Source organism: Buteo buteo, chromosome 4 (assembly GCF_964188355.1).
Source record: "Buteo buteo chromosome 4, bButBut1.hap1.1, whole genome shotgun sequence".
Lineage (NCBI taxonomy): Eukaryota > Metazoa > Chordata > Aves > Accipitriformes > Accipitridae > Buteo > Buteo buteo.
The window spans coordinates 66,158,777-66,185,668 of NC_134174.1; the positions used below are offsets into that span (position 1 = coordinate 66,158,777).

The 26,892-nt window shown below is 45.5% G+C and overlaps 1 protein-coding gene across 3 annotated transcripts in view; it reads right to left on the bottom strand.

Moving 5' to 3' along the window:
* CTBP2 (C-terminal binding protein 2) overlaps window positions 1-26,892 on the bottom strand; it is a 142,800-nt gene that overhangs the window by 64,836 nt on the left and 51,072 nt on the right. The window contains exon 1 of one of the 3 annotated variants that reach the window (XM_075026587.1): window positions 19,855-19,882. The exons of 1 other annotated variant lie outside the window; for it this stretch is intronic. The gene's annotated coding sequence lies outside the window, so the exon portion shown is untranslated. Of the gene's footprint in view, window positions 1-4,021; window positions 4,044-19,854; window positions 19,883-26,892 lie in introns of those variants that run through there. One more of the 3 variants, XM_075026590.1, reaches the window with a different exon arrangement.

The window sequence follows — 26,892 nt, forward strand, 5'->3', positions numbered from 1 at the left end:
ACCTTGGGCAGCATCTGTAACCTCGACTTCTGCTTCCCCTTCTGTACAGCAGCGATAGCAACACTTAACCCATCCTCTCAAAACACTTCAGGTTCTTCATATTCACATGGTCTGGTCAGGCTTTTCTACCTTGCATTTTATTCCTCTGCAACAGCGTACGGCTCTCTTAAAACCACGCCAGTGAAGCAATAACTTCCCAGAAAACACAGTTAACAAATGCAATAGGCTAGGCTGAGCATGCGAGGGGTAAAGGCTCTAACAAAGCCGCTGCATACCGAGATGAGAATTTCATGGAGATTATTGTTATTATTATAAATGGTTATCAATTATGCATCACATTGATAGTTAATTTATAAAAGGAAAAGGGTTGTGTTGGTACAACTGAATTCTGACTAAGGGAAGATAGGCGATTTCCTGGTAGTTAATGGCCAATTTCCCAGCAGCGCAACTGCAGCATAATCTCTGAGATTTATAGCAATAATTAATTGATTTTTTTTAAACATAGGGATGCTAAAGAGCACGATTCCCACTCACATTAATAATTAATGCAACATTCTAAAAGAAGCAGAAAACTTCCATTCCAGAGGCAGAAGCTTGCTACAGTCAAAATATTTCTTACAACAAAAATTAAACTGTTAGTGTAGCTAAAGCCAGAGTTGCTAACAGCATTTCCATGAGCAACATTTAAAAGTATACACATGGATTTTTGCCTCTATTACATCCCACTCCACTTTCAGGGAGAAACATCAGGTTCTAAAAAAGTCATGTCAGGAGAAAAAAAGTTATCATTTTGTTCTGAAAATGCTCAAATGGTTCATTATGTAGGGGCTGCAACTCCTTTCTCCTTTTCTTCCCAAACAAAATCAATATGCAAAGTGTATTTAATTTTGACAGAGTGCATTCTCTGATGGACAAATGCGTCCATTAAAGTTTTTTACTCCTGCCGTCTCAATTCCCTGCATTACTCCCTGGAGGAAAACTTTCTACAAAAGAAACTAATAACAATCAGAGAAATTACTGCTCATATTATCAGAATCCCACACAGCTTAATGTAATGCCCATGAATGAACTCCTTCCTAATGAAGTTAACTATTCCATCTTTATCTGACAGGTGTCCATGATGATATCAACCAGCAATAAAAGCCCAACTCAGAAGACTTATTAAAAATGTGGCAGGAGCTGCCGAGCAGGATTTGGCAGGGATGGATAAAATGGAAAAAAGCAGATGTGCAGGGCACAGAAACAAGCGGATATTCCCCAGCCTTCGTATGAAGCTATAATTAAGAAAGCAGTTCTTCCATTTGTGGGAGGAAGGACGCAATTAGTTGCACACCCAACTTCAATCTATCCTCAATGATTTCTCCATCCAACCCAATCTCAAAACAATTGCAAGGCTAAATGTCCCCCACAATAAAATAAATACAATCAGGCTAGGCAGAACAAAAATCGTGGTCAGCAATTAAAATACATGAAAACCTCATTGTATGAGGAAATTTGAGAGAGAGGGGGGCACGCACAAAAATTGTACTTCATCTTCAGCAAGATTAGGAAACAAGTGAAGTGATTTACATACAGTAATTGCATGGCCGTGTTAGCCTCCAACAGTGTCTTTCAAAATGTAAATTTTCTTGAAAACCCTCGGACACGATGATAGCCCAGCAGTTATTTATTTATTTAAAGAAGGAACGTACTTAAATACAATGTTTTAGGAAAAAAACAATCCTGACGTAACACATTTAAAAAGCTTCTTAGTACTGCCCGTTAAATACCACAATCTATGAGCCAGAAAATGAGAGCAGAGAAAGCTGTATTAGGGCTTATTTTTCCTGCTTTCGATGGAAAACAAAAAGAAAGAAAAGGTGATTTTCTGAAATAAAATGCACCGTTAGACAAAAACAAGAGAAAGGTGACTTTATGAAGAATGTGTTGTCTTCTAAGCTCTCTCTCAACTAGCACTGTTTTATCATCTTTCCATGGCATACGTAGGTAGCACAGGAGCACAAACATGGGCGACGTATATTTTAGGGCATCCATCACAGGCATTGCCATCAAACCACAGCAGCACCCAGCAGGTGATTAAGAGCCCCTCTTCCCAGCGTTCCGGACAAAACCACGTCTCGCACATTCCCTTTCTGTGCACAGCCCCGGGAAAGTGGAATGCTGGTTCCCTACACCCCGTTTCACGATGAACCGAAGCCAAGGCAAGCGCACAGCCCCGCTGCAGCGCCACAGGCTTTGGTAAGCATCACGAAACCGCGCCTGTGAGTCCTGCCCAAAACGCAGCTCATCAGCTACGATGCAATAAAACCGCGAATGCTGCCTTTCGAGGTGCGAATGAACAAGTGGTACGAACACACCACTTCTGCCAATGAATACATGGTTGTAGGTTAAGTAGTAGTCGTCTAACTTCAAATACAAGCATCCTTCTAAACAACCAAAAAAAGCACGTGCATACCCCCAGACTCTTAGCGGAGACAGAAACCTGTTGCTCACAATTTCCAATTACATTTTCTACCCTCTACGAAATATGGCATCAACAAAATGGAGGTTCCCTACTACAGAAAACTCCTAGCTCCATGAACTGCAAAAGTTCCCATTTCCAAACAGCAAAGGCAAATTTCTGTCCTTCCTCACATCTAAACTGGATTTCCACATGTACCACTCCTTACTTAAACAAGGGAAAATCCAGTCCAAATGTTTTGATGATACTGTCGGACATTTCCTAGGCTCCCAGGAGGGGAGAGGTTCCCAGAGAAGGTTTTGTACTCATGATTACTGCAGGACATCCGTCCTCTCAGCTGGAAGCAGACCAGGATGCCCAAGTGGTCGGTAATTGTGAAGTTAGTATCTGCCGATGGCAAGGGCAGCTCTCCCTGCTGCCTCCTTTGCATAGAGTTTCGAAAGCTCGATTGCACTTGAATTGAGATTTCAATGCAAGAACACCCCTCAGAGCTGTGAACTGTTTAAGCCCTGCATTAGCATCACCGGGCGTTAACTATTCTGAACTAGCTGGCCATTTCCACGGCTGATCATTTCAGACATCGGCAGCTGCCTTTGGGAAGGACAGGAGGGGCTGAGAAACGGAGTTCGGCACAAGAAAGGCAACACGGAGGAAAGAAAGAAGGAGACACACAGAGATAATGACAGGGGAGGGAAGTGGACAAAGGAGATGGTACAATGCAGGAGGAACACTTTGCGAACACTGTGTCATCCTTCCTCCCTACACCGGTGGCACGACCTTAAGCGCGATACCACTGCTCAGCCCCCATCACCTTCCCCTCTCTCTAAAGCCCTGGCACGACCGCAGGGGAGGGAAGCACATGGAAGGGAAGGGACAGACAACACGATCTTCCTGAGATCCTTTTTTTGGATGTCTTCTTTTAAAGCACAATAAAACAACATGGGGAACTCACAGTGTCAAGACACCATTAAGCCCGATAGCCCAGCAGGAACCAAAAAAGGATTAAACATTTATACGGGTAGTGAGAACAAACATAGATTTTCATTAGCCAAAATAAAAAATAGGTTAATTTTTTTTTTTTTTTAAATGCCTGAGGGATGTAAAACCTCACACTTGGGAAGAAGAATCGCAGTTTCTGTGTGGCCAGGGTTCGGACTTCTCGCATTCCATTAAATGCTCTCAGCCATTGCATGGGAAATAGGATGCTAGGAAAAAACCCCAGGTTTTTTCCCAATTTCTGGGAGAACTACCTCAGCTGTAAATTACACCTCAGTACCAGGCTCCCAGCAGCCTGCATCCCCCCCATGGACTCTCAGCACCCTCAAAACAGTGAGGGCAAGACTCTTGCTACAAAACCATTGTTAATTAGGTTTAATGCTTTTACTAGTTATTAGTATGATTTTGCTGCCGCAGAGCGTTCAGTGATGTTTTGCATTAAGGCCTCTCCGCGGGAATGACTGGATGATGCCGTGGGTGGCAATAAGCATTATTTTTCTAGGTGACTCGCTTTTTTTTTGCCCAGTAACCTAACGACCAAAGTATTGCCCCTCCACTGCCTACCTGGTGCCTTCCCCCAAAAACTGCTGGGGAAAGTGTACTCACTGGGTGCCGCAGCCGGGTAGAGAAGGCAGTAACGCAGGAGGTTAAACGTGCTTCACGGAGAGTCGGCACTCCCACGTTAGCACCTGCTGACGGCAAATAAAGAGCTCTTCTGCTCTTCACCATACAGAAAAGGAGAATAACATGCTGTAGGAGTCTTGCGCTGAAGAACTGGTAACAATTTTGAGGAACTTGCTATTATATGAGTGAACAAAATGTACCATAACGGCATATGAGCCTGCACATCTGTTGCTAAATTAAAACGCGCTACATAATGATGCAGACCACATCTTAAAACATTATGCAACAAGATACAGACTGTGCTAAAATAATAAGGCTTCAAAGACGACATAAAAGGCCTGATCCTGCACTGTTTTCAGCCCTTGAAAGTCACATCAAGTATCCCTCATCAGTTCTACTCCATCAAAGCTACTTGTTGACTCAGTAAAAGAAGAATCACAACTATATATATATATATATATATATGCCCTTCAAAGGAAAAAAAGACATGTGGGTTCATAGCATTTTCCTTCCTCTCCATCTTAATAATGCATAAAGCATGAGAGAAGTTTTTGTTTGCATCTGGAATTTTTATTAAAGTTTCTTTAAGAATCGTATTTCAGGTTACAAATTGTACTCCAGATTGGGTTCTCAGTAGCCAGAAAGAAGTTATGAAGATCTACTGAAATGACAATATTCAAGTTGCCCCAATAGCCATGGTACAAAAGAGAGGGGAGTGAGATACTTGGGGTTTTGTTCCTATTTTATTTTTCAACATTTTTTCCCCAAATTTTCTTTTCCAACATTAGTGACTAATTCTCGGCTTTGAGAAAAGAAGATCCAGGCACGCTTTCTTGTCAGGGAGTAACAGCCCTCTGCAGATCCTCTGTGAGTTTTCAAGTAAAACTAGGAAATACCAGAACTGGCACGCCTTTCGTTCCTAAAGCTAAAATACAAACAAGCAACCCAAACAGACAGCGAGAAAATTGCTTTAAAGAAAATAACTGTCATCTCTCTTTCTGGCATCAGAAGTGAAGCCAGTTGATGCTCTGAAGCCGGCTGATGCTCTGCTTACCCTGCACCGACAGCCTTCAGGGGCCTAGTGGTGGGCAAAACAATAACCAGGAGCTGAACCCAAATTATCCACTTAGCTTTGAGAGCGCCTAATCCATCTGTTAATTAATCATGGGCCTCCTTCAGCCTCTCTTATCTTGTTTTTCTAAGTATATGATGCTGATAACACGCACACTGATATTGCTACAGCACGTAACTGGCTGGGAAACTACCCTTAACTTTTCAAACAAAACAAGAGGAAATGATACATAAATAATCTTACAGTCTCCAAAGGTCTCTGCCATACTGAAAAATAACATCTCATTCTACATTTTGCCAGAGTTCCTTAAATTACTTGTTATTTATTTTCACTAATTGCAAAGATTAATGCGGCAGCAAGGTGAACCTTTGCCATTGGCACATCTGGATAACCGAAAGCTCTCCTCTACTCAAGCCGTTAGTTGCTCCTGTACCAAAATCAGCACATCCAAATTAGAAACCCCGAGAAAAATTGACTATTTGCTGGTTTGTCAAATGAGTTATACAGTTACTTGGCCATTAGAGGGCATTTTATACTGCAGAGTGAAGCACTGGCACACGGCTTGTGAACAGCATCGCTAACCCCCATCTGGAGCTACTGGAGAACAGTTTCTGTCTACTCTCATTTAGTAATTGCCACTTTTCAACCTTTCCATATGCTGTATATAGATGAGCAAGCAAGAGCAAGGACAAAAGGAAAATAAGATGAAATAGCTATGAAAAAAAGTCCTGGTTAAATAAACACTTTGGTGCGCAGTTATTGTTGCTTTCAAGGTTTGGTTTTGTTCAGTTCACTTCTTCCCTCCCGCTAACTCCAACACAGCAAACTTCATCCTTTTTACTCTCACAAACAGCAGTTTATGTTTTAAATCCTGAAAATGATTAACTGAGAAAAACTGTAAACTGTGCCATGGCACCACTACCCGTCTCCAGAGCTAGAGGGGAGAGCTCATCCATCTCTGCAGCTGAACAAAGGCAAATCCAGCTTCCTCACTGCCAAGAGGTAGGACATGGCCGCTTACCTTCAGAGGTCTCCTTCTAGTTACTACTATACTGCCAAATGTGAACTTTAAACTGTTTTCAGCTTTTGCTGGCTAGGAAACCACACAAAGCCACCCACTTCCCTGCTTCGGTGGTTTTCCTCCCTGCATCTAAATACAAATCAAATTAGGAAAGAGATCTTGCTATACATCTCCAAATATACGTATGTTTGTAATCAGGGTGGCCAAACTTCCTGAGTATGAGCTGCATACCAAAAACTTCATGTGGCCGAGAGCCACATCCTCCCAACCTCTGTACCCGCCTCCCACCACACATGCACCCTGTGCCGCCCTGTAAAACCTCGTGTTTCTCCCATCCCCACTACTCTGTGCTGCTGATCTGCCAAGCCCACATCTCTTCCCGGTCTCTGGCCAAAAACGCAGGGCTGGCAGAGGCAGTGGCTGTGCCTTTCACAGCTCGCCGCAGCAGCCCCCGGCGCTCTTGCCTTGCAGAATTCAATTAAACATCTGTACATAGTATATACTTCCACAATACTCACAAGTTACTCCTGAATTCCTCCTTAACAGAAAGTTCAAAACAGCAAGCGCAGCTATTCAAAGACTACCAAAAAGACCCTGGATATCAATGCTTTCCTTCGGGTGCCCAAGCTAAAGGACCAATGCTAAAACCAAGACCACTTGTTTTTGCGACTCTTCCAAGTCCTTGGATCTGTATCGCTCCTAAATAAAAGAAATTATAGAAGAAGCAACTAGATGAGTGCATCCTTAGAAGTAAACACATGGGATACTTGGGGAGTACAGTGCTTCCTTCCCCTGCACTATCTCTGCCTGGCAGTCTGTCTGTGAAGGCACCCCACTCCCACAGCAGCACCCACCTCGTATTCCGAGTTGTAACCAGGTGCTGCTGCATCAGCGGGTTGAACATAAGATAAGAACATGACAGCACCTTCATCCCAGCCAGCACAGCCCACCTACAGACTTACAGGACGTACAGCTGAAGTGTCTTCAAGTCTGGAATACTACCCTTCACTCTTAATTTCTTAATTCTTCCATAATCAGGATCAAACAATTAAATCTTACATGAAGACCCAAGTGGCCCCAGCAATGAGCAGTGACACAGGACCTTCTCCTTGGGCCCCGTCCCACAGCGAGCAAACTCTACTGCAGGGCAATGGCTACATATCATGGAAGGTACCTTGGTGGCCTCAGCCCAGTTCCTTAGGGGACGCATGCCCATATCCCAGGAAAGATCACAGTGGTGCACACCAGCCCACACCTTCGTGTCCCAGTTGAGGGCCAGAGGAGGAACCATAAGCACTGCCTGGCAGGAGACTCCACCACTCACTCAGGATGGACCCAGCTCACCCGAAGAGCAGAGGTGAAGCTCCTCGTGCCCCAGCTGCACCATGGTCCAGCGCACCAGGAGACTCACCCCCCCCCCCACTAGCACACCGGACTCCCCCGTATGGAACAAACTCCCTGTGCTTCTCATTATATCACAGATATCTCGACATTTTTTCCGTCAAGTCTCCCAGAGCCTGTCCTGGGAGCTCTGCCTGGACTGGAGATAGTGAAAAGGAGCAGTGACACTTCTATCTCCAGGATATGTTTGGAGTTATAATTTGCCCTTATCTTAGTGCTTATATTTACAAGCCACTCTTACATAAAAAGTCCTCATCTGCATTGACTTATTTAGCAACATGAAGTAAAATAGCCTGAAGCTATTCATGTTGCTTAATGTACTTTTTTTTTATGTAGATGATGCTCTGTGTAAAGGAATATTCAAAGGGGAAAACGGTGTTTTGTTTGTAACACTTACTACTATCCCTGAAGAAAATATGTTCTAACAAGTCTCTGAAAGGGGAAACACATGTAATACCTTTAAGAGCTCAGCTAATTCATCTTTTGCTGCCCAACTGCTGGCGAAATCTCAAATGGAAAGTCTCAGAATGGAAATGTGGAAAACCCTGTTTCTTGTGGTCCGAGATCTGTTCCCACTACACAATCTCTTTCCATCGGAGTGAGTCCTGTTTGTTCTCAGCACATAGCAGCTTTACTCTACAAAAAAAAAAAAGAGTTCAAGAGTTCAAGGCTACGTCTCCATTCAGGCGTACACCCACAATGCAAACCAGTCTCTCCGTCCTGTGCTGAAGGCATTCCTCTCCCTACCACCTACCTACATCAAGGACCAAGGAGGGCTTGGATCAAGAAACGGGTCAAGGATGAAGATGGAGGGTGGCTTTTGGAGTAAGCAACGGTGTGGGGAGCCCCGGGGGACTCTCCTGCCCTTCAGGCTCCCGTCATGCAAAACCCATGCTCCAGACAATATTGAGCTCCACGGGGTCAGGCACAAGTGCAGTCAGGATGAAAATGTGTGAGTGGTTCCATGAAGTCCCGTGGGAAAGAGCTTGTCGGGATGCGGGGCAGCTCCGGGACGGCTCAACTGCGAAACGCTGCCTCCTCCTCGCTTCTCCCGTCCCTCCATCCCTGTCTCTCCCTCCGCATCTCGCCTTTGCTGCTCTTGCAGCATCGCTCACATGGTTTAATTTCCAGAGGAGTGAAAGGAGAGGGAAGGGGGGAGCCAAGTGAGCAGAGAGAGGTTTAGATAACGGTAATAAATAAGATGAAATAATTCTCCCGCCACTAACCTTTAGTAGCAAGTCAGAGTATCCTCTGCAACCAACACAGGTTTGCATAATCTACACATCTTTCTTAGAAGCCTTGCCAGCTCGCTGTAGCAAGGCTATTTTGGGATTTAACAACACTCAGGTTATTGACCTAAATTTATACAGGCTCATCTGGAGCCATAACGGTCCATTGTGTGCCGAGGCCTGCTCGGGATGCCTTAATACACAGATTATTGATGCAATGAACTGTGACGGCTCCTATAGAGCTGTTACGGTTTATTGTAGCAACACCTACTCGGGGTCCCTTTAATGCGCAGATTGGTGACACAATAGACAGAAATGGCCACTACTTGGGGATGCATTATTCCACGGATCACTGACATGATAGACCACAACAGCTCCAGCCTCCTGCCGTAATGCAGCAACCGGGCAAACACACCGAATCCCCAGGTTCCCAAATCCTGGGGACCTGCAGGTGGATGGCTGAGAGGCGCAGGGCCCAGTGTTGCGGGGACGCTGCCCCCCCACCCACTCAAACCGGCCCACTCCGAGGGGTGACATTTGCAGAAAGCAATTTGCTGCTGAAAATAAGGATTTATAATGAAAGCCCTGGCGGGACCAAACTTTTAGCAAGAACAGCCACAGGCCTGCATTATAGATCAAGGCTAAAATCCTGTATGGAAATTAGCCAGAAAAAATCAGCGTCCAATTTTCAGCATAAAAAAAGGAAAGGAAAACATTTTATGTTCCAAGAGAATGCGAAGAAGGCGAGCGCAGTAGGAAAGTGCACAAATATCTACATTTCTCCCTTCTTTTCCTCTTGAAGAACAAAAATAATCTTAAGAGGCTGAGAGCTAAGCACGGTTTAAAGAAAGTCCCTTGTGTAGGGAGACCTCAGGCTGAGAAAAGGAAAATTAAAACATTAACACTAACCAAGTGTTCGCAGCCTCCTCACAAACACCAGCGAACAGTTCAAAAAGCTGCAGCTGGCTTTCCACTATCGCGTGCATCTTCCCCACCATTTACCAGGAGCTTTTTTTAACATTGGTGACACTTCACATTCAAAACTGCAGTTAAAAATAGACCATTGGTCCTTCCGCTTTAACCCTGCAAATTCCCTCTGCCCCTTTTGCATCCCCACATGCCCACTGGTCTCTCTCCTACTCCTCCTGCCCCACCATCAGCCATGGGGTGATGGAGGGGTGAGGTGGGGGGGCTCCCCAGCTGAAAGCTCAGGGTCCCCCCGCTTCTGCCCCAGGACCTCATCCGACCCTGGGAGCATCCCCCTCTCATTTCTTCCCAAAGCTGGTAACAGGCTTTATCTGCAGGAATGAAGGCAATGGGTCTATCCTGTGTCTCAATTTCCCTTCCCACCTGCTTTTGCAGATGACATGAGTCTAAGGCTTTAAAAAGAAACACGCAACACTAATGTTTTCTTTATGGCCTTAAACCCTGCAATCAGCAGCTCAACCGGGAGCATAGAGAAAGAAATTCCTTTGTTATCCTGTAGCTACTTAAATGCTGAACCTTCAAAACCTCCTCGGGAAATAGGCCTGGTGAACGGCTGCCGCTACTACAAGGAGCCCTGCACAAGAGAGACTCGAAAATCAATATCCTTCACCCAACTTATCAAATTTACTGAAGACATTTATACAGTATAATTAAATAGAAAAGAGATACAAATACAGAAGAGTATTTGCACGGCACTGCATAGCAATTGCATTATCTCTGGAACAGAGGACACTTTGACAAAAACGGAGGGAAAACACCATATATCAACCAAAGAAGCCGCAAGGACCATGGGGAAGGTCTCCGCTCCCATTGCGCAGAGGGAATGTTTAACACTTAAGTAAAGACAGACGCAAAATATACATCAGCACGTATACCTAAGGCATTTCTGTAGGTCTTGTTCAGTGCAGCCAAAACAATGCTATCAGAATTATGCTGGTGATAAATATGGTCCAAAACACTTAGTCGCCTCTCAGACTCGTGGAGGGTCTCCAACACATGTTGGGGCACTTCCCCCTCGCTGGTGTGGAAGCAAAACAGACACTATTATGTTGCTTTTCAGCATATGAATGTACCAAGTAAAATCGATTTTGCCCAGTAATCCACTTGGTAAGTCAGTGATGTTTTCCACAACCAGCAGCCGCCTCTGCAGACTCACAAGATAAAATCTTCTATGCAAGGTTAAACCTGGGAAAGGCTGACTGCCAGCACAGGGCAAACTAAAACACAGCGGAAAAGGCAAACTAGATTATCTGGCTATTTGTTAAACAATTCTTCTCACAAGGGTTGTGTTACAAGCCTGCTTTGTGAACACTCCTTGCTTTCAGGTAGAGCCAAAGAAGCTGGCTCCTCGCTCGGAGTCCCTACAAGCAGCACGCTGCTGTAGATGTGACATCTCTCTTGCCATGTTGACCTTAAAATTCGGAATAGCCCAGCACAGTGCTGGACACATGCTCAGGTCCGAGTGCCGGTGAGCAACAGCAAGGTGTGTTTGGAAAAGGTGCCCAACTGCAGGCTTTCTTCCACTTCAGGCTCAAACATTTGATCTTGACCGTTGCCTACAACAATTAGGCATTGCCTAATTACACTGACCAATAAAAAACAATATATAAGATGGGCAGGATTCCTACCCCTGAGACAGGGATGTTTGGGATGTAATCATTTTCTACAACCAACCTGCCTGGGAAGATGTTAGCAGGTAACTTCCAAGACGGACTGAACGGGGGCTGACAGAGGACGTGCACCGCCAGAGCAGGGGCAGGTCGGACCGTGCACTGCTCCCACAGTGTCTCAACTGCCCCAGAAGCAGAGGTGTGACCGCTCAGCAACATCCATCACTGCTCCTTCCCTGCACGCCGCTCCCACTACTGCCAGGCACCACGGGCAGAGGGGAAATCTCAGCCATCCACTTTGCAATATACTCATGGGGAAGAGTGAGTATCAGGTTAAAGGCTTCTTTGTTGCCTCTCTTGTGTCTTGCTTTGTTAATGTGAATCACACTCCACTCTATTTTGAGCAATCCTCTATTAAAAATGCCTGTGAGTCATTTTCGCTAAACTTGAAACTATAAAAATGGTAATGTCTGGGTAATACTCAGGAATTTTTAAGATTTTGCATACTTCTCTCTTTAATTGAACAGGAAAAGGAGGGTAACCTGACCCACAGAAAGAGCTTTTTTTCCCCCTTATTTGTCCTGCAAAGACCCACTGCTCTTGGATAGAAATCACAACTCATGAAGTAAAACTTCTGAACATCCTCCACTAAATACATATGGAGAGTACTAAAAGAACAAATACAAAACAAAATATCTCTTTTAGGGAAAGGCCAAAAACCCAACAAGCGACAACCTGGGAATCTCTATCAACCTACGTTCAGCATAGTACTAAAAAAAACAAGTCTACAAAGGTAATTCCATGAACTTTAAATTAACATACATCCCTTTCCAGATGGCATAACTCAATAACTGAAAATCATACTGGTATTTATTTGTATCTCCAATGTCCCCCACCTGAAACCAAAAGAAGACCAAAGGATTTGCTCTCCGACCTGAATGTCACTAGCCCAGGAACACAAGCTGTGTACCACGCAGCACAGCAAATAAACTGGCCCGCAAGCACCACAGTTGTGCTTGTTTCATCCCAGACATGGAGACACCTCGCCCTGCTTGATGACATCAGATGAGACACTACTGCAATGCCAACTTTGGAAAAAGGCTCTTCACCAACAGGCAAAGGTCTCAGACGGATTCATGGCACGCACACCAGCCTGCCTCCACATTTCTGTCCATTACCTCACTGCGGAGCTTGTTCCTGTGGTCTCCAAGCAGCACTGGCAGAAGAAAGCAGGCTCTGGGCAGGAAAGCCAGCTGAGAAACTTCCTTTAGCTGCCTCCTGGATGAACTAGGCATCTCTGATATTGTTGGACACGCAAGTCATGCTCAGACTTGCCTATCCCTTGGCCAAAAGCCAATTAAAAGGTGGCAGGAATGAGGAAGCTTTACTGCTCATTCCCACCACATTTGCTTCCCGAACTCCTTCAGTTCCCGCACAGATCCCCACCCAGCACCATCTGCAGCAGCAGATCTAGAGATGTGGTAGGGAAGACTGGCAAAAAGGCAACACCCAGGTGATCTCCAAGCAGAGCAGCCTGGGACGGAGCTGAGATCACTTTGACTCCCTTGGGCAGGACCAAGACCCACGGGGAAGCAGAGGAGGAGGCACCAGCAGGTGCCGGGATGGCTCCAGCAGGTGCCGGGATGGCTCCAGCAGCACAGTAAGCGCTGAAGGGAAGCCACGCCGATGAAAGTCTCAGCTCCGGCACTGCCAACCTTTTCCTTTTTGAGCCTGGAGGTGACTCCAAGACCCCTTTCATTCTGCTTAGGCACCACGAACAGGGATAAGGGCGATGGACTTACTGCTCCAGCCGTGGGGTTGCAAGCCCAACCTGTGCTAGGACTGCTAGGGAAAATATTATAAAGGGAAACTCGTTTCCCCCAAGCTGCCTGATAGAGCCCATCAGAGGAAACATCTGCCATCCTCCACAGAGGACAAAAATGAGGAGGAAGTGGTTGGTCCATCCAGAGAAAAGAAAGTCAGAAACATTAAAGGCACATGGGTGCTGACCAAGGCGGGAGACCCACTTCTGCAGGCGGGTCTCAGCAAAAGAGGTTAAAAAAGCAGTTTTATAGACTGCCGAGTAAGAAAACGGCAGCAGCCCACTTGATGAGGTCAGGGACTGAAGTGGCCTATGGTACTCGTAAGAGAAAACATCTGTTCGTGTTAAAAGGTCAGCAGGAAATGAATGCTATTTACTTCGCCCTTATTGGTCAGGCCACTGCTCCTCGAAAGAGAACCACACATGGCTTAACTTAGCAGCGTTCACGAAACGACGAAAGCCCCCCGCGGCGGCCGTCCCACCTTCAAGGCCCCTCGGTGCACCCAGGAACCCCCCGAGCGATCCTCGGGAGAGGATGACCGAGGGTGGCCATCCTCCCCCCCCCCCCCCCGGCAGCTCCCCTCCCTCCTCATGGGCTTCGGGGGTGTGTTTCAGGGGGGTGTGTGTGTGTGTGTGTGTAGAAAATCCTTCGTGCCGCCTCAGGAACAAGCCGTTAAAATAAATCCGTCAACATAAAAGCGAAAAAACAAGACGTTTCTTCTGAAAAACAGGAAGCGTTAGGTACATAGCAGCTTAAAATAGCGCCTGCTTGATTTGCTGACAAAACGCGGGTCCCAAGGGGTCGTGCCTTTTTCCAATTTTTTTAATTTTTTTTTTTTTTTGTGGACAGCCAGGCTCCCCTCCACGGCTAGCCCGGCGGCTCGCCTGCCCTCCAGCAGCAGGCCGGCCCTGCTCCCCACCGCCGCGTCGATGGCGGCGGGCCTGGTCACGCTTCCTCTGAGCGGCGCGGGGGCTCCCACAGGAAACCCTGACAGAAAACAACCCCCGCTCCGAATCAGGGCTTGCTCAAATCAACCGGAGGGAATATGGAAGGCTGGCACCCCCCCCGTTCGAACTCGGTCTGAAGTTTTAAGGGCTGAGGAAAGCGGTTTCAAACTGTCCCTCGCGGGCACCCCAGCTGGGTCTTTAGGTGTAGGAAAGCGCGGCCTGAGGACGAGCTTAAAACGATAAGGCTCTGATCCCCAGCCCTATGTCGACAAAAAGTCCACAACCAAGAAACACCTTCGGCCAAAGAGAGGAGGGAGGGAATTTTACACTCCAGCTTTCCGTCGAGGTTGTGGGACATTTTCCTATCGCTCAGTAACCCCCCAGTTTGGGCTCTGCCTCTCCTTCCCCACAGTGCACCCTGCCCTCCTGATTCAGTCCGCAGAGGTGGAACGCAGCAGCTTTTTTTTGTCTTAATTTGAAAAAAAAACCCCACATTAAAACAAGAACAACACTCTCGGATGATCTAATGTAGACTACAACGACCGTGCTGAAGAGCAGGTCGAGATACTATCCCTTTCCACAAACCTTGGTCTACAGACCAAGGCCGCCCACGAGTCCTGCCTGCCTGCCTTCTCCTCACACCATGCAACACACCACACCAGACGCGAAGGGGCCCCTATCGTGAATAGCTAATTATTGGACCACATTAAATTATTACTCAAATTAAGATTTGTGGGTTTTCCCCCAGCCTAACAATACGCCTTTGACAGCAGCATTGCACATACACTAGAGTAGGAGCAGCAGTGCAATTAGGCCAGCATGTGGAGCTTATTGCTCCTAAGGACTCTTATTTGATTTCCCGCACCACCAACTGGTGAGAAGTTTTCAAGTCTAAATACAGAAGAATTAGATCACTCTTTGGGGTGGTCGCATCTGGGGTTGGAAAACCAGATGGAGCGCGTTTTTCCAAGTCCTTTGTAATTGAACCAGCACACTAAGTTGCTAGGAAGCAGGCAAATACAATCACCGCTTTGGGGCAGCCTGCAGCAGAGTCGGTGCCGTGTCTGCCAACACTCGTAGACACCATCTTAAGTGCTAGCAGGGAAGAATGGTCTCACAGGCTGGGGTTTATAAAATATCGTCATGAACGTGGACCTACTGCAAGCATGCGGGAGCTCTGTGACTTCTGAACATAAACACCTGCACCCACAGTCTTCTCATGGTGCCACCCAAGGAACCTGGGAGATGGATGATTTCTTCAGTTCCCTGAAAATGCACGGCTCATATGAGTAGGCTGTGAAACTGGGGAACGAAGGGGAGAGACGGGGACAGGAGGAGGGAGCAATAAGGAAGCTTCAGCATTTCCAAACACAGAGAACCAACCAAGTACAGAGACAACCACCACATGCGCCATCGTGTCTTGCAGCCTGGATGGAGCCTGTGATGAGATAAGCCATCTCTGGAGCAGCCAGCCATCACCATCACAACCAGCTACGGCAGCCGCTGAAGGGGTTTGCTTCTTGCAAGGCCGTATCGCAGGGCTTCGGGAGCGTGTTGTACCTGCAAGTCTCCACCCTGGCTCTGCACACAGCATCAGGTAAACCCATGGCTCGTTCCCTGAGTGGGGACCGAGCTATGAATGTTTTCCTTCCTGGGGACCAGGAAGGTGAATCTGACAGAGTACAGGATGGTTGTAAGTCTTTCCTAATCGAAACATGCTTTGTAGACTGAAGAGAGCGAGGGATGAAGTGGTTTCAATCAAAGTTTGGCCAGCAGCGTTGCATACGCGCACAGAGATATACAGCCTAATAGGACAAGTAAATCCCTGTCTCTGCAGCTGTCTGGGACCTGTCTGGGAATCCACACCTCCACTACATTTAACAGGATGAACCACAACTTGTGCTGCTCTACCATTCCCAGCAAGGCAAACGGAGAAAAACAGCTGAAGGAGCCCATCCAAATTCTCCGATGCAGCCTGCATTTCATTTCAGCCATCTGATACGTATCAGCACGGCACTGTCCTGCCCTGCTTGGCACCCCGGAGCGACGGCTGCAGGAACGTGGAAGCCAACAGCCGTGCCGGAGAGCAGCGTCTGCTGCTTGTGGGTCCTTCGCACTTCTTTACATCTCTCCTCTGCATGGGGGCAGGAGTCTGGTGGTCCGGGAGCTGCTCTGAATATCCATGTCAGCCCCGAGCTGGGAGTTATTTCTTCCCTAGAGCCAAACAGTATTGGCATGGACTGCTCCAAAACAGCACAGACTTTGCCAGGGAATGGCTGCTTTAGAGACAGAAAAGGCATCTCTTTTCCCTGGTGCTTAACCATGTGCTGAGTTTAAAAACCTGTGGGTTTAAAGACCTCCTTATCAGCAGCTAACACAGAGCACAGCTCCCCAACGTGCAGGAAGTGTACCGAAACCCCACTTTCCTTTCCTGCTTTTTTCCCCCCCTCCTTGGAACTCAGAACATGCAACAATAAAGTCACAAGTCAAACCATAATAATGAGGCAAAGAGAAATTTCTCCACCAAGTGCTGAGTTTGCAACTGGAAGAGCACTAGCAACCGGCAGCTGCCCGTGCAGCATCCCTTGGGCATGGATGGCAAGGGAGGGCTGCGCCTGCTCTGCCCACTGAATATCCTCAAAGCACAGCAATCTGGAAATTAATTAGAATTTCAAGCCTAAGCAGAACACTTTTAAATATTTTTTTCAACTTTTTAAGAAGGAAGCAACAAGTAGAAAAACAAATAAATGTCCAGAGTCAGCACTTCATGACTCAAAAGAATACATAAATGACTCACTCTTATGAACATGGCCTGCATATAAACATTCACCTCAAAAATAATCCTCTGTGCAATACTGAATGAGAAGAGCAAAGAGGATGGTAGGGAGATCAGAGCAATACCGAATCAGAAGAGCAAAGAGGATGGTAGGGAGATCAGAGAGGTTACCGGTCGAAAGAAGAGGCAACTGGTGGTGAGGGAGCTATCAGAAAAGGAGGCCCTACAGAGAAATTCTCCTTGAAAAGCACACGCAAGCACCTGGCTCTGCTGTCTTATCAGTTTTTTGTTTTCCAGACAGCCCACAGGTTTTGTGCATGAAAACACAGTAATTTTGCCGTAGATTTTTCTTTTTGCAAATTGAGAATTGTTGGCATTTTGAACTGGTGTTTGAGGAGTACTCTGCTTTTTAAAGGGTATTATTTTATAGGCATTTTAATCTTAGTAAAATTAAGAGAACATTTTCCTTTGAAGCCACAAAGCTGACACCTTTGGTATTGCATTTTTCACATCCGGTTCTACGTTGGCTAGGCTTTTTCTTCTCAAGCTGGTGCGAGCCAGGCCAGCCTTCTTTTCTGCATCCACATTTCTGCTGCCTAAATATCTGTGGGTATAATGCAAGCTACACAGCTCCACTAGACCAACTTTTCCAACTGCGGCTACAATGAACTCCTCCACAGCCCTGGAGCATCTGGAGCCACTGGGATTTCTGAAATAACATGATGAAATATCTGGGTGACTACACGGCCAATTTTAAGCAGCCAATTTGAAATTTCTGGTTGGTAGCGCACCAAGGGAGTGCAAGGTTCGAAAGCTGGCCATCACACAACATGTTTCACAATGAATTCGGACTGTTTTTCTAACCCAGCTGTCTTGTTTAAAAACCAATGCAACCCTCCAAGGTATACAAATAATTAATTTCAACCCAAGCTCTAAAGCAGCAGCTCCCAAACTTTCTTTCCCAGCTGCGACCTCATTTTACAGACCAGTAATTCCGTGCAACCCCAAACAGCAGAACAAATATTGGACAAAATGAAATTTCTGTCAGGCTCACGACCTTGTTCATAACTTCCCCGAACCTCATTTCGGGGCCATCACCCCACTTTGGGAACTGACACAGTTGTAACACAAATGATGTTTGAAATGCAAACCCACCTACAGACACGAGCCAGCAGCGCTCACGGAGCCACCAGTGGCTCCAGGGTCATAGATGGGAGACCAACACCTGGAAAACGAGGCTCAGGAGCTACGTGCACCATCCCCGCTCATCCTTTGTGGTCCTGGGCTTCCCTTACAGACCTCCGTGCTGCTGCAGCAATGGCAAGGAGGATGCCTCAAAACAAAACCCTCATTTACCCCACGGGTTCAACAATGTCCGCGGGGTTTTGCCCGGCAATGCCCAAACCCACCTTGCAGCCCAGCTCTCTTCAGTCGGTTTCACAACTGGCAAAAACCAAAATGTGGATCTTACTTAACAGCATCATAAATAAATCCCCTTCAAATTACCTCCCTTGGTATTTTTTATTGCTACAAGACAAATTTTAGCTTTAGGGGAACTACGCTGCTTTTTGTACACTGCTGAGGATGCAGTCAGTGTTACAGACATAAATTATGAAATAAATGACCTGCTACCACTATGTAAATCTGGTACCAGGAGCTAAGATTAGAATTAAGGCATTTTTGGTTCCCAGACCAGATCCTACACAATTACAGCCTTGCAGCCAACTGTACAAATGGGACCATTCTAGGCTGGGTATCAGAGACCAGAAAAGGGAAAACAAACAACCTGAATCACTTCAGAAACACTTATCTCCTCGTCTCTGGCTCCAAGTTCATGATTTTGGCATCATCCCTGATGGTGGTGACTTAAACAATAAAAAAGGCAACCAGCAAGAGAAGGGGTAAAGACAGATCCTGGGGACAGATGGTTTTTGTCATTTGCCGTCTTTCTGACATATATTTTAAAAGATGAGAAAACCCCCAAATGGTTAAACTGGCAGGTTGGATTGCAGGCTGGAGCAGCGCGGTCCTATCCCTTGCAAAGCGACATTCCCTCCACGCACACGCTGCTTCCCAGGTCTGCAATCTGAACGTGAAACATGGGGATATTCCCCTACATGTGCAGAAAACCAAGGGTAAAAATTTAGTCCTTTGGCTCCCTATTGCCGTTAAAATTAATTGCCACATAAAATTGCTGATTCCTACCAAATGAAGGTATACAATTTATCAACTCAAGGATAGAGCAAACTCACTAGTGGTTTAAATACATTACCTGAGTTATTACTAAATTTTGCACGAGTGACAGTTTTATGGATAATGTAGGTTTTATAAATTCATTAGTATGGGACTAACTTTAAAAGTAAACAAAGGCATTAAACAAACATTGCAATACTGTGTTTACACACAAAATAGATTTCCCTTTCCTTTCCAAAGCCACGCTGGGATACTCAGAAGAAAAATATGAAAGCAGCTCTGCCGTAACACTTCATGAAGGGAAAACATGGCCATTCATTAGCACCCGAGCCAGCGAGGGCTGAGCTCAAAACTGTATTTCTTCCTTGCCACTGACCTAATACGTGAGCAGGTCACTCATCGTGCTTCTCATTCAGCTTCCCCTGGCTCTTAAATTGTTGAAGCATCATTTCTATACCACAAAAGGAGACTGGACCTGCTCCAGAGCCCTTTGCAGCCCATGGCATCTTTCCATTGATTTCAGAGGGCTTTAAATCAACGGCGTTATATTGCTTAATTAAAGGGATGCTGTCATCTGGAATCTACTCCATTTCAACCCAAGTTAAAACCAGTTTTGGGACCTATGCCTGGGTGAATCCCCCTGCCCTTTTCGTGTTGATTAAATGTTTTCCCTCCCAACTGATACAGGAAATACCTGCCAAGCTGACACAGGACCTGAACACATGGAAGAAAGAGAAAAACTGCATCTCTTTGACTTGCTGTCAAACCAAAGGAGACACTGAAAAAAACAGGAAAAACATTTTTTGGTATTTCTTACAACAAGAGACATTAAAAACAATTTCAGAAGGAAGTACAAATTTTAAGCCGATACTGCTTCTTCTGTGAGAAATCTTACGATGGAAGTTGTTTTAACCTATACTTGCTGGAAAAAATGATTAACGTTGCTATAAAAAAAAAGAGATTGTAGGGAAAAAAAGCTGTTTTTCTCCACTTTTCCATTCTGTTTACTCTATGCATTTATCACCAGCATGTGTAGAAGCAGTCTCACTCTTTCCCCTGTGCAGGCAGTGAGTTAGTCACACTTTCCCCTGTTGTGTGGCTCCTTTAGTCAGCAGCAGGGAAGTGATAAAGATGAAAAAAACTAAACAAAAACAGGAAAACGCAATTGTAAAAAACATAGAAATTAGCAGGAGGTCCTTGTAGGCAAATGTAATATTCAAATCGATTTTGCTTGGTTTAATTTAGGAGATTGCAATCTGGAAAGGAGCTCCATGCCTCTCCACGCAGCCTTTCCTCCAAAGGAAGTCCACGGAGGGTATAGGAGAGGGAGGACAAGGATAGAGGAGAGGCAGCGTATGGACGTGGGAGCGGAGCTATCAGAACCCCTAGGTGCAGAGGTCCAGGACTTGAACCCCTGCAAACAGAGAAGGCTGTGGGTGACGGGGGACAGGTCTCTGAACCCCTCGGTCCCTCCTCCTCCAGCCTCCCGCTCCCCACATTCACAGTGGACAACAGGAGCCAACCTTCATACAAAGCTCAGCGAAACCTCTCTACACAGCACCTTCACTGGAAGATAACTTTATGATAATCTACTTCACCAGACGTGGCAAAAAATGTGTGTTAGCTTTCAGAAATTAAGACAGAAATTGCTACCAAAGAATAGATTTTGTAAAAACCAGAGTAAGACACAGTTTCCAACCCTAGCAGTGCATTCACTTACGCTCACCAGGTGTTAAATAATCAGCCTGCAGCAGGAACAGCCCAAGTTTTGTGACCAGTGTAATGTAATTATGCACCATTGCCTCGTTCTTGGGGGTCTACTTATTTAAAATGCATTAAAGAAATAAATCACTGTTGATTGTCCCATCCCCCTTGCCTTTTAAGCTAGGCTGGGGCAATAAATCTATAAAAACAGTGACTCCTGTTTTAAATAAAACCAACAAAAGCAGTAACAATGGGAGGCTCCCAAACTTTATTTCCTAAGTCACAGCCTCGCTTATTTTCCATTAAATTATTTGCTACAATAGATACGCGAAGTGGCAAGGATACCAAATGGCCCTAATATACCTTTACAAAATCATCATCCTAAACCATCTGGAACCACGGTGTTCTGGCAGTCAAACCATTTGCCAGTCTTGGGACTTACCCTTGACTATAAAAAAATGGATTGGTCACAGGCAGAGCAGGTGGAGGCTGAGACGTTACATTTATTAGTCACAAATCTGCACTGACCTGCTTTCACTCAACGTAGAAAAGACAAGGTGGGATCTGGCCTCAAAGGTTTTGAGGTCCAAGTCCCTCAGACACCCGCCGTGCATGACCAGAACTGTCCATCACTGCAGAGAGGCTGCTCGGGGCAGCCAGGGAGTCCAGCGGCCCGTGGGATGAACACCAGCGAGTTCAAGCAAAATCCAGGGAAGAAAGGGTTCAATTTTAAGTGCTGTGAGCTGAACCCGTTAGCTTTATTACAGTTTCATCAACATGTGTGTGTGTACGTGCACGTACACCCACAGTTGTGCCTCTAAATGATGAGGTTGATGTTTCAAGGCATCCAGGAGATGGGGGGAAGGAAGAAGGGACGAAGTTGTTCTGCCTCCACTGCACCGCAGTTTTGGGGAGCAGCATAGGGCACAAGTCCCATTACTCTGATCCAGGGCTGCCCGCACCATCCTCTTGTCCCCCACCTCAAAACACATTAGTGGAAAGCGGCCTCCTGGCTCCACGAGGGCAAGGATCGGGCTTAAATTACAACCGAACAGTATCACACTTCCACATAAAACCAACAAAACCAAACCCGAGATACTCCCAACGCAGACGCCAGCCAGCTGGGGTTTGGAAATGGTTCAGCCCACGCTTAGATATGCCTTCCCAACACAAACAGTCCTGTCCTCCTTCTAGGAAAGCCCTAAGTCACCAGCAACATGATCTGGAATAAAAACACTTACAAACATGCTTGTACAGAAAAATGCTTCTCAGATACTTTCCTCCTGCTCTGGTGCTAGTCGTCAACCTCCAGAAGTATACTACACAGACTGCATTTAGCCTGGCCAGGCACCTCCGTCAAATATTTAAAATAAAAACGGCCAGCAAGAGGCTGAGCAATCTCATGTGAGCATTTCTGTCGCTGACACAAATCTTAATTCTCTAAGGATCATCTCATATGCCAATGGGAAGCTCAGTAAGGGATGAGATTTTTAATCTAATCTGCTTTCAAAATAATTTTGTTGGCATTGATTGTGCTGAATTGTATCTATGGGAAAGAATTTAAAGTAAGAGCAAATACATACATATATGACCCAGACAACAAGTAAGTGCCTCTTAGCATCACTGTTAGCTGATAATAACAAAGAACAACAACCTCAATATTAATGTTAGGTAAAATTACCTGGTCTCAGAAGTCAGCACACAGCTGTGTTTTTAAAAATTATCCCAACATATACAATATTAAGCAAATTCTCAAAAGCGGCCTGGATTTAAAATTCTTTTGCTGACTCTACCCCTATTCCCCCAGAAAACAACCCCTAAAATCTCAGCTGTCTGTAAGCCCAGCTGTTTCCTGGCTTTTCTATGCAAATTGTTCTCCCTGGATTTTATTGTGTGCATGTATATGTCTCTTAAAATGCACTCAAGTTTGAATTAGGGGCCCTACTTCCATCAAAGGGAATTCTCGTAAAATAAGCTTCATTCTCACAGTACCTGACATGGAATTATTATCCCATAACTCACGGGTGTCCTAGTGGTTCTGTATTAAACACAGCTCCAAAAAAGTCCCAGAGGGAAAAGCATATGAAGGGACACAAAGAGTCACTCGAATGTAAACCTGCAAAGCAAGGAATTTCACATCTCCTTGCCAAACTGCAAAGCACTTACATGTGTCTGGGTGAGGACGTATCTCTTGCCTAACTTCCGAATTTTCACCTATCGGGATTAGCTAAACACTGATTACATTATCGTGTAATTAGGTTAAGGTAAAACTTAGCTTATAGCAGAGAACACTTTCTTTCCAATTCCAGTCAAAACCATTTACTTAATTCTCAGTTTGATATTGGCATCTCCCTCCAGCATGACAAATTTAAAACTATTACTGTATGACAGCAGGAAAACCAGAAATCAAAAGTTACTGTGGTGGCTGGTCAGAAAGCTCAGAAATGATTACTAAAAAATGATGTGATTTCTGCTGCTGGTTTTCATGCATGTTCCCTCCCCAGTTTCCCACTGGCTTTCTGGTTTCCTCACATCACACTGAACGCAAAAAAGAAAGTCAAATGGTAAAAAGTTACACAAGTTCTTCCCCCCCCCCCACCCCCCCCCGCTAAATCAGCTATTAAACTGCTTCAGCTGAATGCCATACGATCCACACTGGTGTTGGTTCCCAACCATCCGTCCTCACTGACCTTTTGTTCCGAATTTGCTTGAGTTTTGTTTCCAACAGAAATGCATGTACATCGCACAGCAAACACCTGCAGAAACTCCCGAAACCCAGAAATACCTACGATTCTTGAAGATTCTTTTAAAAGACCAAAGAGTCTTTAACCAACTGCGCCTATTCAGCTCACCTTACAAAACAGCGTTCGCTATCCGCCCCTCTCATTTGGATAGCCAAGGCTGCGCTGTATTTCAAAATATGTGTAATCCTGTATCATCAGCATTGAAATAGTCTAATTCACCTTATTTATCAAACTTCAGCCTTAGGCCAGAGTATTTTTATGGTCACACCAGAAATACCATTAGATTCATAACAACTGCTGTCCTAACACGCACTGCTACAGTGCCAGCCTGAAGAGTTTTCTGATGTGGGTCTTGAATATTTTATGCACAGATTTTGCAGGATCTGACCCAAATACTGTCCTCGACCGCAGAAGCGAACTCATGTGATATTCACGGAGTTGCAAATGTGCGGACACCATCCGAAAGCAGAGTCTGCCCCGCGCTGTTTAGTAACTAAATGATAGTCTGTGGTAATAAAATATTTATTATGCTCTACACAATACTGCAATTGAATTGATGTACTTCCTTCCCCTATCCATCAGAGTACACTGAAAGCCCTCTTTAACTTCTACTCAAGAAATCTCAAATTACACATCTTTATTTTTCTTACAGCTTTTCCTATAGGATTGTGTATCTGCAAGGAACCATTTGGCAGTTAAGGCAGTTTACTCAGAAATGCAAAGTGATGTTTGTTTTTTTCTCCCCATTGCCTCAATTTCTCTGGAAAGACATCCCTGGCAGACTGTCCAGAATCAATTTCCTAAATACAAATATAAACCCACAAAATACACTGAACGGAGCAAAAAGCCACATTGCACTTAGCTACCCAGTGCTGTACCAGTCTCCAAAAGAATCCATCATGATGCAGCAGGAGAGGAAAATAATAGAAGCCCTGTTTGTTATGATTGCTTAATCCTGCTGCCCAATACACACCACTGACACCCTCCTCCTCTCTGCCGAGCTGTGGCGATATTCCTGTTCCAGTGCTCTCAGAAACAGCTCAATAAACTGGGAACCCACTTGAAACGGCCATAATTCCTGCTGCCACCGATAAGGCAAGGCCAAGCGATAAAAAGGTGGCACCAGCGGGATCCTCGGTTTGCGTCCCCGCGAATTGGCAAGGGGAACGCAAAGGGATGCTTGCTGATCAAAGAGCTCGGTGTCCTTCGAGTCGGGGACCTTGCAGAAAATGCGTGTAGCAGAGGGCGGACGGGGTTGCTGGGAGGCGAAGGATCACACCCTGCCCTCCCTCAGTGGGTATGTTGCTGTTGGCACCGAAACAGAGAGACCTGCAGGGGATGCAAGGAATTGAAATGAAAAAAAACCAGGAAATAAAATGTAAAAAGTGTATTGTGAGCAAGTGATTGAAGGAAGTAGCAGAGCCCCTAACAAATTGGTTATTTGTCTGGTTAGCTGATGCAGAAGTGGAACAGGAAATTAATTCAATATGCCGCAGACTTACATTACGCTATTATTTTCTAGGTTTTTTTCTTCCTTTTTTTTTCATATATACATAAGCCAAAAAGCAAAGTATTTCTGGGCAAGTTAGTAATTGAAGCTTACAAGACTCCAATTAAAAAGATCTAATTGTTATTAGAGCTAGACTACAGACAGGCTTGGAAATGAAAGAATAAAATAAGACCAGTTAAGGAGAAAAAACCTTCTTCAGAAACCATTTGGCTGCCAGCAGTTCTTGATTTGTTGAAAAATATCCCAAACCAATAGGTAATACCATTACATTCATATAAACGTTTATGAACAAGTTACCACTCTCTGTGCCTTACAGGATATGGCGGCTTGCCAGTAATTTTTGCTTTAAATATGAAAATGGATATCAAATCCAACTTTCTAGATATAATAATGGCAGGGGAGATTGATGGCATCACTATGCTGCACAATGACTATTTAAAACACTTTTGGCTGCACTTACAAAGCTCCAGTGACCTCCAGAACTATAGAAATTGTACGTCGTGTTAGGAGGAAATAAAATTAGCGATTCACAATGAAGAACTAAAGCAATTCAGCGTTTTTCAAAGAGGTACTGACTGCAGTTAGCACTTCTGCAATGACACCGACACACAGTGTTGTGTTTAGAGAAGGAAGGAAGGAACACTCTGAATTTCCATAGATGAAGTGTCTGCTGCCGAGAAGGCACTAATGGTACCGAGGGTGCCAGGGAATTGAAGCGGAATGGAAACGGACTTCTAGTTACCAGAAAAGTCAAGTTCTCCTAAGCATTGTGGGGAATGCCACTCCCCCACTACATGGTCACGTCACACGAGCGGACAGTAAGAAGATGGCAAAAGGCAGAAAAGAAAGACAAAAGGGAATAAGTCAGAGGAAGAAAATAGGAGGAGAAATGAGAATAAAGCTGAAGGCAGAGTGGATGGAGTAAGAAAAGCCAGAGAAAGACAGACAAAGCAGAGGAGGCACCCCCATCACACCTACTGCTGACTCACACATTTCGGGTTACTTTCATTATTTCTTTGTATTCCGGCAGCATCTGGCATCTGCCACTGAGATCAGAGCCATGTTGTGCCAAGCGTGAATCAAGACCTTTCTGCTCATGAGCTGAAAATCCAAACAGATAAAAGGGAAAACAGAGTGAGGGACCTCGCCGGTCCTACCCAGTGTGGCCAGGAGCCACGGCAGCAACAAAATCTGTCTGCATTGCACTCAACCACCACCCTGGTCACACAGGGAGGACACAGAGCATGCATGTTGGTTTTTTTGTAGCCAGAGCTGATTCTTCCAAGTGGTTTTTAAGAGCTCTCAGGATTCATCTGCCTCTCAGTAAGGATGGGTCAGGCGTTTGGCTTTGTCAGGCACCGTCTCTGCATTTGCTGCTGTAAGAAACCAGGATGGTTTCCCTGTGGTCCCCATCCTCAAGAGCTCAGTTATTACTGCATGGGTCCATGGAACAGGTCTTCTGGGAACCTATAGAAAAGCTGGAAGAAACCTATAGAAAATGGCAAGGAATTGCACAGCCCAACTTCAACAGGCAGCAGCTACAACCCACTGCTGCCATTGGGAATGAAGGAGGTTCTTCCAAGCATCCAGACGTGTCACAGTGCAGGTCCATGGCCAACATTTAAGCTCATTTCACACCCATCAGGCTACAATAATCCTGGGGCTGAGGCTCCCGGGCTTGCCCTTCAACTGTCTTGCACCCTTCGGGCTCTGTAGTTTCAATTAACTTGTGGCTATAAAAAGTCAGGAGAGCATTCCTCTTGTATTGTACCATGGAGCTCTGCAGAACTAATT